Source organism: Urocitellus parryii, chromosome 2, assembly GCF_045843805.1.
Source record: "Urocitellus parryii isolate mUroPar1 chromosome 2, mUroPar1.hap1, whole genome shotgun sequence".
In the NCBI taxonomy this organism is placed as follows: Eukaryota; Metazoa; Chordata; class Mammalia; order Rodentia; family Sciuridae; genus Urocitellus; species Urocitellus parryii.
This window is the reverse complement of record NC_135532.1, coordinates 80,687,797-80,701,322: the sequence shown is the minus strand read 5'-3', so window position 1 is coordinate 80,701,322 and position 13,526 is coordinate 80,687,797. Positions and strand designations below refer to the sequence as shown.

The 13,526-nt window shown below is 40.9% G+C and overlaps 1 protein-coding gene and 1 non-coding gene across 2 annotated transcripts in view; one reads left to right on the top strand and one right to left on the bottom strand.

Moving 5' to 3' along the window:
• Lats2 (large tumor suppressor kinase 2) overlaps positions 1-13,526 on the top strand; it is a 73,099-nt gene that overhangs the window by 16,452 nt on the left and 43,121 nt on the right. The gene's annotated exons all lie outside the window — the stretch shown is intronic.
• Positions 5,258-5,330, bottom strand: Trnat-agu (transfer RNA threonine (anticodon AGU)). The gene has a single exon. It is a non-coding gene; the product is annotated as a tRNA-Thr (tRNA).

The window sequence follows — 13,526 nt, the reverse complement described above, 5'->3', positions numbered from 1 at the left end:
TCTGACCTTAGTGGAGTCTCCCTCTTGTCTGCTGAGAGGTGCCCAGTTTGTGGCTCAACATCCATATATTACTGAATTTCTGTGTCAGCTGTGATTTTCCTAATCCTGATTTAGTCCACTTCTCCTCCACTTTATTGTATGTGTTTAAATCAAATCTTTAATGGAATGAGGATAGGGAGAATATAAACAAAGTGTTTTTTTATTTTTAAAGAAAGAGAGAGACAGAGAGAGAGAGAGAGAGTTTTAATATTTATTTTTTAGTTTTCAGCAGACACAACATCTTTGTTTGTATGTGGTGCTGAGGATCGAACCCAGGCCGCACGCATGCCAGGCGAGCGCGCTACCGCTTGAGCCACATCCCCAGCCCCACAGAGTGTTTTTTCAAAACCAAATTTGGCGGAAGGAAAATAGCCAGTAATTGAGATGTACATTCAGAGGCAGCCTTCCTGAAAACAATGACCACTGCACCCAGGGAATCTGGGATGGATCTGGTTAATAAACAAAGGAAGTCAAATGCATTTTTAAGCCAAAAGGGCAGAGAGAGAGAGAAAAAAAAAAAAAAAACAAGTTTCTCCACACACCATACAAGTTCTTCTTCTGATAGCACTGCAAGGGGGTGTGGCCTGAGCCTCAGGGGCAGGAGGGTCTCACATGGGAACAGCCCTGGGGTTTGCAGGTGCCTGTGTGCCAGGCACCATCCTAAGCACTTGCCAGATATTATTTCTTCAGAACTGCACAGCAGTCATTTGAGATGGTGCAGCATCCTGTCCCACCTGAGTGCTTGTGAACTGACCTGTGTGCAGAGTGCTTGTTACACTTGTTTGTTACTCACAAAACAAGTGACAGTGTCACTGAGAGGAAGGTGTCAGTGCACTGCTCTCTGAGGGTGGTCTTTCAGAGATCTGGCTGTGATGTGTCCTGTGTTCACCGCTGCCCTTGTTGCTGGATGGCTGCTTCTTTTTCAGGTTCTGTGTTTCCATGTGCCATGACTTCTCCCCCTTTCCCTCATGTTCATTGGGGTATCCTGTTGTCATTTATCTCCTCTCTCATTTCGCTGGACCCATGCACAGAACTTGCTGGCTCTCCATGCCCCGTCTTGCTCCAGCTGCAGATTCTAGTCCACAGCACATGCTCCCTAATTTCCCAATACCAATGAGCTCTCTCTGATAAGGATGTGCAGTGGGCCTTCTCCCAGATACCCCTTTCTACTTATTGATTCCCAAATGACTGTTTTAGTCAGCTTTTTCGCTGCTGTGACTGAAGGACGTAACCAGAACAGTCTTAGAGGAGGAAAAGATTATTTGGGGCTCACAGTTTCAGAGGTCTCAATCCATACACCGCAGGCTTCATTCCTCGGGGCTCATGTTCAGCACAATATTCAAACCATAACAGGGATTTTTTTTCCACGTATCTGTTTTGTTGGCTAGTTAGGTCCCCTCCCATCTTCCTCCTATTTGGGTTCTAGTATCTTAAGGCTCAGTTTATGATGATTTTTTTTTTAACCACTGGATCTTCCTTATGCTTCACTGGGAGATGAGCTGTTCCTATTTAGACTTCATAGCACCCTCACTCATAGGCAGTGGATGCACAGGCCTTGTGTTGGCAACTTGTTGTGCTCTTTCCTGTCTCTCTTTCCCTCTGTGTGAGGACTGGATCCTGGAGGTTTATTCCTGTGTATCCTGAAGGCCTTCCAGCTGCTTCTCCGGGGCCTGTGTTCAGTTAATATTTACTGAAGCAGGGCTGGGAATGTGACTCAGTGGTAGAGTGCTTGCCTAGCGTACACAAAGCCCTGGATTGAATCCCAGCAGAAAAATAAAGTACTGAAGCAGAGATGATCCGTAACTAATCCAGGTGAAAGCCCCCCCCCCCCAGTGTCAGACTTGGAATAGATGTTTTAGTGAAAGGCAATTTTTATATTTATTCTGTTTAGTTCTAACAATATGCATTATTGAGGGCTGGGGCTTTGTCTCAGTGGTAGAGTGTTTGCCTAGTATGTGTGAGGCACTGGGTTCAAGCCTCAGCACCACATAATTGTGTCCATCTACAACTAAAAATTAAAACAAAAACAATATGCATTATTGAGAAAGACCTAGAGAAACATTAGCACTAAACTGTTGTTTTCTTTTGTCTTGGGACAGGCAGAATCCCACCCCAGGATTGTTTCACTGAAATAAAGGTTTTTGCTAATGAAAAAAGGAATTTAGATAACATATACATTTCCTCTTCCTCCTTCCTCTGGAAAGGGAACCACTTTTTTGGTGTGAATAATCACACTGCCCTGAAATACTAATAGAAGGAAGAAAGAAACACTTAGGTTTAGGAATGTCAGTAATTTAACAGGAAGTCCTATCACAATGGCTTTTGGGTGTAGCAGTTCCTTGCCTTTTCCCCACTCTTTTTTTTTTTTTAAATGCCTTTCAAATCAAATTTGACCCTGACAAAAGGTAAACTGTATCTTTTAAAGTAGGATTTAAAATTACCTTAGGGCTGGGGGTACAGCACTGTGGTGCAGTGCTTGCCTAGCCTGTCTAAGGCTCCTGGGTTCCATCCCTAGCACTGCAAAAAAAAAAAAAAAAAAAAATGTAAATAAATACATACTGTTTTAAAAAAATTAAATTACTTTGACAATATACAAGCAGATTATACCTTTCTGTGTCCTACTCCCACTGTTCAGTCTTTACTAGCTACTAAAATGTGTTCCTTGTGTAGGTTTGGAAAATATGAAACAGGATAAGAAGAAAAGACTGCCTGCCTGTAATTCTTCACCCCCAGATATGATCTCTCTTAACCTTTTGGGTATAAAAGTGGCCACCTTTTTTCTAATAAAGACATGTACAATGTTATATATTATAAAACAAGGTCTATATGTAACGTACACATCTATTTTTCGTAACAGAATGCGGTTACATTGCGCATGTTGTTTGTGACCTGCGTTCTCCCCTGTCACCCTTGAGCACTCTTCTCTGTCAGTTCCCTCCCAAAGCCCCTCTACAGCTGTCCTCTGCTCTTTGGGGCCCAGGTCTCTGCCTTCACTCCTGAGTTTGCAGTGCCTTCTGCCATCTCTCCTGCCCTTCAATCAGGCCTTTCCTGCTCAGCACCCACCTCCAAGGAGAGTGCATTCTGGAAAGGGAAGATTCTGTCACTTCCGTTTTGGAAACTTCTCCCTGCCCTTGGGATGGTGCTCTGAGCCTGTGGCCTCAAGCCACACCCATCCCTGCCCTGTGACTTTGGTTCCCAGCACTGCCCACCCCCACCCGCACCCCAATGCCCATTTCCTCTTGATGGCTGTCTTCATGTCAGTGATTCAGAAAAGCCTTTTGATCTTCCAGTATAAATTAGACCCCTGGGCTCTCTCATGATACCTTAATTTCCCCATAATACTTTTTATCAGAACTTGTTACTAAGTAATGGTGCATTTGTTGAATATCCACCTCCCTAAAGTCTTTAAGCCTATGTGATGGCAGCTTTGTTCTGGTCAGTATGCTCTAGGACCCAGATTCACAAGCTCTCAAAAACATATGATAGCCGGGTGTGGTGGTGCATACCTGTAATCCTCATCAATTTGCCTATAATCCCAGGGTTTAGGAGGCTGAGACTGGAGGATTACAAGTTCAAAGCCAGCCTCAGCAATTTAGTGAGACCCTAAGCAACTTAGCATGAGCCTGTCTCACAATAAAAAAGAAAAAGCGCTGGGGATGGCTCACTAGTTAAGTGCCTCCTATACCAAAAAAAAAAAAGGCGGAAATGATTCTGCGATTTTGTGTGGTAGGCAAATGGCATATTATGAGAGGGGTTCTTATTAAGTGTCTGAGGCTAGACCCACTTTCTTTGTTACAATGGACTTTTGAGGATTGTGTCTTTTCTCTCCTCCCTGAGTTATTAACATTTGTAAGTGGTGCAAGTCCTAGGTTAACAATGGAATCTGCAGTTTTGGTGGATTTGCAAGAAAGAGCTGGGCATTCAGGCAAATGGACAAAACCTACTCCCTGGGGAGATGGACAAGCTGTGCAGGTACCTGGGAGCAGTGCTTTCTGGCGCCCCCAGCTCAGTTTGCTGCAGTTTCTTGGCTGGTTTGGGAGCAAGTGGCTACCAGTCTTCTGAGGTGTTGTTTTCTGCTGCCCTTAGAGAGATGAATTCCTGGACTCTATAAGCTTCTCCCATTATCCATGCATGCAGTACAGGTATTAGCATTCTCTGTGTGTGCCATTATGTGAAAAATGTTGAAAATCACAGATATGGTTTGCTTAACACCTGTTAGGTCACACCCAACAGTTTCCTGTTAAGAATATTATTTGCTGTCATGTGGTTGTCGGGTCCAAATTGTACAGCCAAGGTTAAAAATCACCATGGCCTGGAACCTCAGCTTGATGCAAGGGGTAGGGTGTTAGATGAGAGGTTCTGGGTTTTAAGTCTCGGATTTGCATGCAGTCTATTTGGGGACTTCTTTTTAAACTGTTTCTTTCAGAGCCAAACCATTTGTGGATTTAAAGAGCAGAGGAAGAAACTAACAAGGAAGGCTAGGATTGTGGTTCAGTGGTAGAGTGCTTGCCTAGCGTGTGAGGCACCGGGTTCGATTCTCGAATCACATGTAAATAAGTGAATAAACAAAGGTCTATCGACAATTTCAGTAAATAAATAAATAATCAAAAAAAGAAACCAACAAGGAAATTGAATTTTTAAATGTTGTCTAACAGTAATCTCTTTTAGAACAATTTTAAAAGAGTCATTATGAGTTTCAGACTTAAAAAAAAGCCACATCAGTTAATCACAGTCACTAGCCAGCTTCTCTTTATATGGATATTAAAATCAAGTGACCGGAAGCATAATGCATCCACTATGAAATTTTTATATATTAGGTTTTACCAATCTTTGATTTCTTTATTTTGTTAGTGGCATATTTGGAAGAGAAGGTTTTTCTTTTAATAATTATATTTTTCTAATCTTAAATTTTCTATAATTGACTTATTTTATTAGTGGAACAATTTGAATTTTGATGTGTTCTTGATGTCTTACTGTAGTGTGGGAAATGATGGGAAATTTCTCTTCCCACTTTACCATTCCCCTGTCCTTCAGGCTACCACAGCTTTTAAAATCTGGCCCTGTATGAGCAGTGGGTAATCTGGCCCTGGAACTCAGTGGTGCTCCAGGTGTTAGAGGCAGGCTGACCCTATGTTGAAATCCTGACTGAACTTGCTTGCCATGTCTGTCTGTCTGTCTGTCTCTCTCTCTCTCTCTTTTTTTTTTTTTTCTTTTTTTTTGGTGGTACTGGGGATTGAACCCAGGGCCTTGTGCACACTAGGCAAACACTCTACCAGCTGAGCTATATCCCCAGCCCCAGCTTGCCATGTCTCTTGAGATCTGAACTGAGCTGCCAACAGGCATACTACCCATAGGTAAAACAGGGAGGATAGCTGGAGGTGAGCAGGCAGGTGGCTTCCGTGTTCATGTGCACCAGGTGGCATCTCTTAAGTCAACATTCCAGGCAAGAGGCAGGGGAAGGGCAGCAAACCACCAATGGAGCCCTGGCTTTTTGTCAGGGAGCTTCTGCCACACCTAACTGGCCAGGATCTGGGAGTCTAAAACAACCTTGTAAATGGATACTTTGATTGGGCACATGGCCACTCCTAACAAAACTGGATAAGGAAGAAAGAAACCATGGTAGAACTGTGTGTCATCAACCATGTGGCACCAGGGCAAATGACTTTCTTTCTGATTCTTGAGATTATTGGGGTAATAATTATTCCTGCCTCGTGAGTTGCCCTGCAAACCCAAAAGAATATTTCTCTGGTGGCTTATGTATGTAGTTGGTACGCAGAGATGGCAGCCAAACCCCAGCCCTGTGTTATCAGTGAAGTAGTCTAAGAGCTGGGTTTGGGGCACTATGGCATATTTTAATAAATAATAAGATTATTGTTCTCTTACCAGCCTCGCAGCTACTGGTTCCCTTTCCTACAGAAGTCACATGAAGAAAAATATGCTTGAATTCGGGGAATGTGTGTGTCCTTGTGGCTTTGATATGTATTTGGGGTTATGACATTAGAAGAATTATTAATCATGTGATAGAAATAAAGGTTGTTTTGTACAGAAGTAAATGATTAACAGTGAAAAATTTCCCTAGCCAACAAGTAAACAGTCAATGTAAACTTGAAGCAACTTCATTTGATTTATAAAAGCTCTTATTCGGTGAGAGAGCCATAGTAAAACTGGTGGCATTGGCATCTAGGAGGCCCAAGACTGTGGCTGAGCAGAGTGGAACAAATTGGACTCTGTGCCAGCTGTCAGCCTTAGAGTAAATTAGAGGAGACCTCAGGGACACTGCATGTGGCTCTGTCACCTTTCCTTTCTGTCTCCATGCCAAATGGCTTCATTGAACCCTGCTGTTTTGGTGTGTCCCGTTTTTTTTCAGGTGTTTTAGGCTAGAAATGTTTGAGCAAGAGGCCTCACCTTGTATCCTGGAATCCTGCTGTGATTGCTTCCAACCCGACATATTTGCATCTCTACCTGTTTGAGATCCCTCCTGGGGCAGCAGTTAGCTTTCAGAATTTCCTTGGTAGTTTCATAATTCTTTCTAGACAGGAAGATGTGCCTTCTCTCTCTGTCTCTGTCTGGGCTTCTCTCTCACCCCACCTCTTACTCTCTCCCTCACCCTTTCTCTGGCACAAGAAGTTCCTAACAGAGAGGCTGAGGCCTTTATCTTGGACTTGCCTTTGGTTCCAGTCTTCGCTTCAGTCATTATATTGATGGTACTTTCCCTAATACCTACTGTTTTTTTCCAAGTGATTTTCAAATCTGTCTTCTTGCTGCAAGAACCCTTCTCTATGCCTGGATTTTTCTAAATAGTCCACAACCCAATAATTCTTCAATAACCTTTTTCCAAATGCAGCTATCAGCCACTCCTTGGTAACCACCACACTCTTCCTTCTGTGATCTGATCTCTACTTAGTAATCAAACTTCATTATTTCTCCTGTTACTGGTCCAGACCTCCTGCTTCATTTGGGTCTGCCTTTTACACACCACCTGCCACCAAACTGTGTGACTTTCTCCTGCATTGTCTTTATTCATGCTGTCACCCAACATGTGAGCGTACCCACCCCCAGCCAGCCAGAGCTCCCCCTCCCATGAAGTCCTGCTTCCACCATCCTCTCCAGCCATTCAGTCCAGCTCAGGCTGAGGTCTCACTTTTCCGAATTTCTGTTTGTGTCTGTACCATTCTGGAAATCCTGGTGTGTCTTCATGGGATCTTAGAGATTTACTACTCCAACCCAGTCTTTCCACTATTGAAAAGATAATGTGGTCAGAATTACTGCAGAGCAAATGAGCATCTGAGTTTCAGCTAGAAGCTTCCTGGTTGCATTCACGGGACTTGAAAGAGAGACAGTACTCCTGATATATTAAAATATGACATTCTCATGGGGCTGGGGTTGTGGCTCTGTGGTAGCACGCTTGCCTAGCATGCCCGAGGCACTGGGTTTGATTCTCAGCACCACATACAAATAAATAAAATAAAAGCCCATCAACAACTAAAAACTATTTTTAAAAATGTGACATTCTAACATAGGAAATTTCACCCATGAATCCATTGCCCAGAAGGCAGTTACTGTTCTTTAGTTATGTACATACTTCTCTTTTGAGTTTGGTTAGTTTTTTGTTCTGGAGAATTTTAGAAAGTAAAACAGCACAGTGAAATGCCATGCATCACCTTACTTTAAACAGTTATCAGTACACTTTCTTGTTTCTTCTGTCTGTCGGATGTTGTTGTTGTTGTTGGTCTAAGGATTGAACTTAGGGTGCTTAACCACTCAGCCATATCTTCAGTCTTTTTATTTTTTTATTTTGAGACAGGGTCTCACTAAATTGTAGAGGTTGTCCTCAAACTTGCTATCCCTCTGTCTCAGCCTCCCAAGTTGCTGGGATTACAGGCATGTGATCAACTCAGTGATACCCTGTCTCCAAATAAAAGGCAAAGATTACCAAAACTGACGCAAAAAGAAATAGAAAAGCCAAATAGCTTAATTTCTATTAAATGAAATTCAAGAAACATAAATTATGTCATTTGCAGGAAAACAGGTGGAACTTGAGACCATTAGGTTAAGCAAAATAAGCCAAGTTCAGAAGGTCAAGCAAGGGTCCTATAAGTTTTCTCTCATTTGTGGAAGTTAGAGCCGGAAAAGGAATAGAAGGGGGCAGGGTGGCTCTCATGAAAATTAAAAGGGAGCTCAACAGAGGAAAGGGACAAAGGGAGAGGAGGAGGGCAAGGAGGTAGAGGAGTGTTGGGGAGTGATATGGCAAAATCATATTGTTACATTATGTGCATATACAAATACGTAACAACAGATTTCATCATTATGTACAACTATAATGCACCAATAAAACAAGACAAAAAACTAGTAAGTATGCTTAGCTACATAATTCTGTAAGACTTCAAAGCAACCGGTGTCCTGTACTTCAAACCACATCCAAAGCACAAAATAAATTCTATTTTAAACACACACACACACACACACACAAAATAAATTAAATTCATGATTCAAGTCCTCCTACAAAGAAAACTATGGACTCACATGATTTCACTGGTGAATTCTATCAAACAATTAAGGAAGAAATCATAGTAATCCTATCGAGGCTCTCAGAAAATTAAAAAAAGGAATAATTTTATGAGATCAGTATTATTCTTTTTTTTTTAAGAGAGAGAGAGAATTTTTTAATATTTATTTTTTATTTTTCAACGGACACAACATCTTTATTTTTTTTTTTTATTTGTATGTGGTGCTGAGGATCGAACCTAGCACCACGCATGCATGCCAGGCGAGCGGGCTACCGCTGGAGCCACATCCCCAGCCCAGTATTATTCTGATAACAAGACTTGACAAAAGACACTAAGAAAAACTACAGGCCAGTGTTCCAGTATCTAATATAAATGCAAATATTCTTGCCAAAATATTGCCAATGACATTTAGTGAAAAGCTAATTTGTCAAGATCAAGTAAGATATTACAAACATATGTGTTTAGTTTAACATTAGAGAATCAGTGTGATCTACCAGATCAACAAAATAAAAAGTAAAAAAAAAAAAAAAAAAAAAAAGGAAAAGGAAAAGGAAATCACCAAACTAGGAATAAAAGGAAACTTTCTGAATTTGCTAAAGGGCCTCTGTGTACAGTAACATCAACATTTAACGTAAACAACAACAACTGCCTTGCCTCTAAATAAGTCATGTATGTCCATTTTTTTTTTTTTCTTGGTTTTGAGGTTTGAACTCAGGGGCACTTGACCACTGAGCCACATCCCTAGCCCTATTTTGTATTTTATTTAGAGACAGGGTCTCACTGAGTTGCTCAGCACCTTGCTTTTGATGAAACTTGCTTTGAACTTGTGATCCTCCTGCCTCAGCCTCCCAAGCCACTGGGATTACAGGCATGCACCACCACACCTGGCTCCAATTTCTACTGAAGGTCTTAGCTAATGTGATAACCAGAGATAAAATAAAAGTATACAGATTGGGGAAAAAACTGTCTTTATTTGCATTGGACATGACCCCTTTTATAGAAAATTCTAATGAATCTGTAACAAAGTTTTACCAGAATTAATAATGTCCTATAATAATTTAGCAAAGACACAGGATGTAAATCAACTTTTTTCCTGCATGCTAACAATGAACACTTGGAAATTGAAATTTTAAATGTGATTTCATTTACAGTAGCATTCAGTAGTACAAAATACTTAAGGATTGGGACTGGGGATGTAGCTTAGTAGTAGAGCACCTTGCTTGGCATGCATGAGGCCCTGGGTTTCATTCTCAGCACTACAAAACAGTAAAAAATAAAATAAGGCTGGGGATGTGGCTCAAGTGGTAGCATGCTCGCCTGGCATGCGTGCTGCCCGGGTTCGATCCTCAGCACCACATACAAACAAAGATGTTGTGTCTGCCGAAAACTGAAAAATAAATATTAAAAAAAATAAAAGTAAAAATAAAAGAACAACTTCGTAAATTTAACAAAATATGTGTACTTAAAACTAAAAAACATTGTTGAGCAAATTAAAGATCTAACCCAAACATAATGGTGCCTGCCTGTAATCCCAGCAACTTGGAAGGTTGAGGCAGGAAGATGGCAAGTTTGAGGCCAGCCTGAACAACTTAGCAAGACCCTGTCTCAAAGTAAAAGGCAGGCCAGGGATATAGATCAGTGGTATACTACCCCTGAGTTCAGTCCCCAGTACTGCAAAAATTAAATACACGAGTAAATAAATAAATAAAATGTAAACAAATGGGGAGATATACCATGTTCATTGGATCAAAAGACTCAGTAATTTTTATGTAGCATTGCAAAGAACCTAGAATAAAAAAGTTGCCTAACTTCAAGACTTAAACTAGTCAGATGAGTTTGAACTAGACTTTAGTGGAGAAGATTAAAGTTTCAGTAGTCAAGATAGCATGGGATTGGCAGAAGCATAAGACATATAGATAGATCAATGGAATAGAATCCAGAAATAGGCACATGTCTACTATTTTAATTGATTTTCAACAAACCAAGAAATTTTAATAAGGAAAAAAGGGATTTTCATTTTGTTTTATTTTTTGCTTTTTCAATAAATGATGCTGAGACAATTGGATACCCTAATGGATAAAAATTAACTACTCTTACACCATTCACAAGATTTAAGTCAAAATGGATAATAGCCTTAAGAGAAAAATGTATAACTATAAAACTTTCAGGAAAAAAGCGTAAGAAAAAAATCTTTGCAATGCTAAGAAAGGCAAAGTTTTTCTTAAAACCTTTTTTTGTGGGTATGTGTGTGGTGCTGGGGATTGAACCCAGGGCCTCGTGCATTCAAGGCAAGCACTCTTCCAACTGAGCTATATCCCCAGCCCTCTTATAACTTTTAAAATTGAACTAGACTTTTTCCAGAGTTAAAAATCATTGCTCTTTAAAAGACATCATTAAGACAAAAAGTCAGTCTACAGAGTGAGAATATTTCCAACACAGTAGATTTGCATCTGGAATATATAAAAAGCTTCTTACAATTCAATAGTAAAAAGACAAAACCTTTAAAAATGGGCAAAAGATTTGAGCACACACTTCAGAAAGGAATATATAGGAATGTCCAGTAAGCACATGAAATGATAATCAACATCAGTTTTCATCAGGGAAAATGTAAATTAAGACTACAATGAAACTTCACTCCATACTCATTACAAAGGCTAAAATTTGAAAGTCTGATAATACCAAGTGTTGATGAGCATGTGCAGTGACTGGAATTTTATTACAACTCAAGTTAAACATATATAAGTTAAACATAGTGTAAGTCTTGGAAGGTTGAGGCAGGAGGATGGCAAGTTTGAGGCCAGCCTGAACAACTTAGCAAGACGCTGTCTCAAAGTAAAAGGCAGGCCAGGGATGCCATATGTCTCAGTCATTCTTCTCCCAGGTATTTATCCAAAAGAAATGTAAATGTATATAAAAAGACTTGTGCATAAACGTTAAATTGTAAATGTTTATCAATAGTTGAATGGATAAATAAATTGTGTTACATCTATACCGTGAAATACTATCTACCAAACTATGGAACCACCTACACACACAACACAGCATGAATGGATTTCAAAATCATGCTGCATGAAAATGTTAAACACAATTTGAGTACATATAGTAAGGTTTCATTTATATAATGCTTTAGAAATTGTAAGTTAACTCATAGTGACTGAGAGTGGATCATTGATTGCATAGGGAAGGGGTATCCAACTATAATGAATGCAGATAGTTTATTTCCATCTCCCACTTACTACACACTAAAGAAGGGGTGGGGCATCAAGTGAAAGTTCCAGAGATTAGTATTGATCTCATGGGTAATCCTCTTTATGGCTAGTATTTTCAAAGTGGCTTAAGAAGGATTGTGCCAATTCTTGGGCAAGGGGAGTAAGGTGGAGAGTCTCTTCAAAAACATCGGGCAAAATCATGGTCAAAAACAAGCTGTACTCTAAAAACCCTTGTGACTGGAACCTCTATTTCAGTCCAATTCATACAGCAGAGGCTGATAAATAAACCAGTCCAGACCTACAGGGCTGCTTGGCCAACAGTAGCTTGTCTGCACAGCTCTGCCTCCCCCTAGCCTGGACCATTAAGTGAAGGGTTGCAGTAATCCTCTCACTTTTTCCTCTGTACTGGTTGTGAGAGACCCCACCCTCTGTCTGAGCTGACCCATAGATTCATTACCATTCTAGATGATGTGAACGCTGTTAACTAATAGTGTCTTGTAAAGTCAAGACCTGAGTCTACCTGGGTTGATAATTTTGAGTCCAGACCTAATGAAATCAAGTCAGAGTTTCATGATCTTCTACCTCAGGTATCATGAATAGAGATGAACACTGAAATAATCCTACATGGAAGGAGACACCAAAAGGCAGAATTATTGAATAAGCTCGTTCTATGAAACTTGATGCCTTTCTTTTAAGACATCCTCTTCGGGTGTCTTCCTGCAGGTGGCCCTTCCCCATGCCTGACCCCTAGAAACTCCTCTCCAGTGACCATAAAAATGCCTCATCCACAAGGTATTTTACAAAGACGTTTAACTCATTGAGAATAATAAATAGTAGATTAGACACAAAGGGATATTGATGATAGTTAATAATTATTAAATAAAAAGCAGTGAATCAAAAAACAGTACAGTAAATTAGATGGGAGCCTTGTCTCCTGGATTCTGTGTCAGTGTGGAGGACTCTTGGACCTGGCTGAGCTCTGGGCTTTGCTGCGGGGACAGCCCTGAGCCACATGTTGCTGTGGCGCTGTCACTTCTCCTTATTGAGAGACGCAGTGAGGACGTGGTAAGCACCACGTTTGGAAGATGAAATGCTTAAAAGTGATGTAAAATATCTCTGGCTAGGGAGCAAATCAGTGGTGTAGCCCTGGCCTAATAAGTGTGAGGCCATTTCAGCTGGACTGAACCACACTAGTTGTAGGTGATGGTCTAGGTAAACTCCCAGCAGGTTGTCCTAATAAGCCTTTAGATATGCCCTGCCCAGAACCTCCCTCACTAAAGGTTCAGTCAACTTAAGGGTAACTTTTATCATATCTACTCATCCATCTAATATATATTTTTAATATTTATATAGGTATATACTTTTTTTTTTTTTTTTTGCTACTAGAGATTGAACCCAGAGAGGTCTGGCTAAGTTGCCCAGGCTGGCCTTGAAATTGCCATCTTCCTGCCTCAGCTGCTGTGTTTGCTGGAATTACATACAGGTGTGCAGGTGTGCGCCACCATGCCTAGCTCCTGACAAGTCCCTCCCATGTGGGAGCTGGTTCCTGGGCCCTGAGGGACTCTACAGCCATCTGTTACACTCTGGTTCAGGGTTGATTCTGGGAAAGTGTTCTCTGATGGGATCTAGACACCAGCCCTGCATTAGCTTTGCTACCTGTGAGACTTAGTGAGCAGACATTGGGAGGAGGGTACAGCTCAGGATTGTAGCTGGCTGGAGGGGCTCAGAAACACCCCTACCTCCCTGAACTATCGTGGTACAAACCTACATC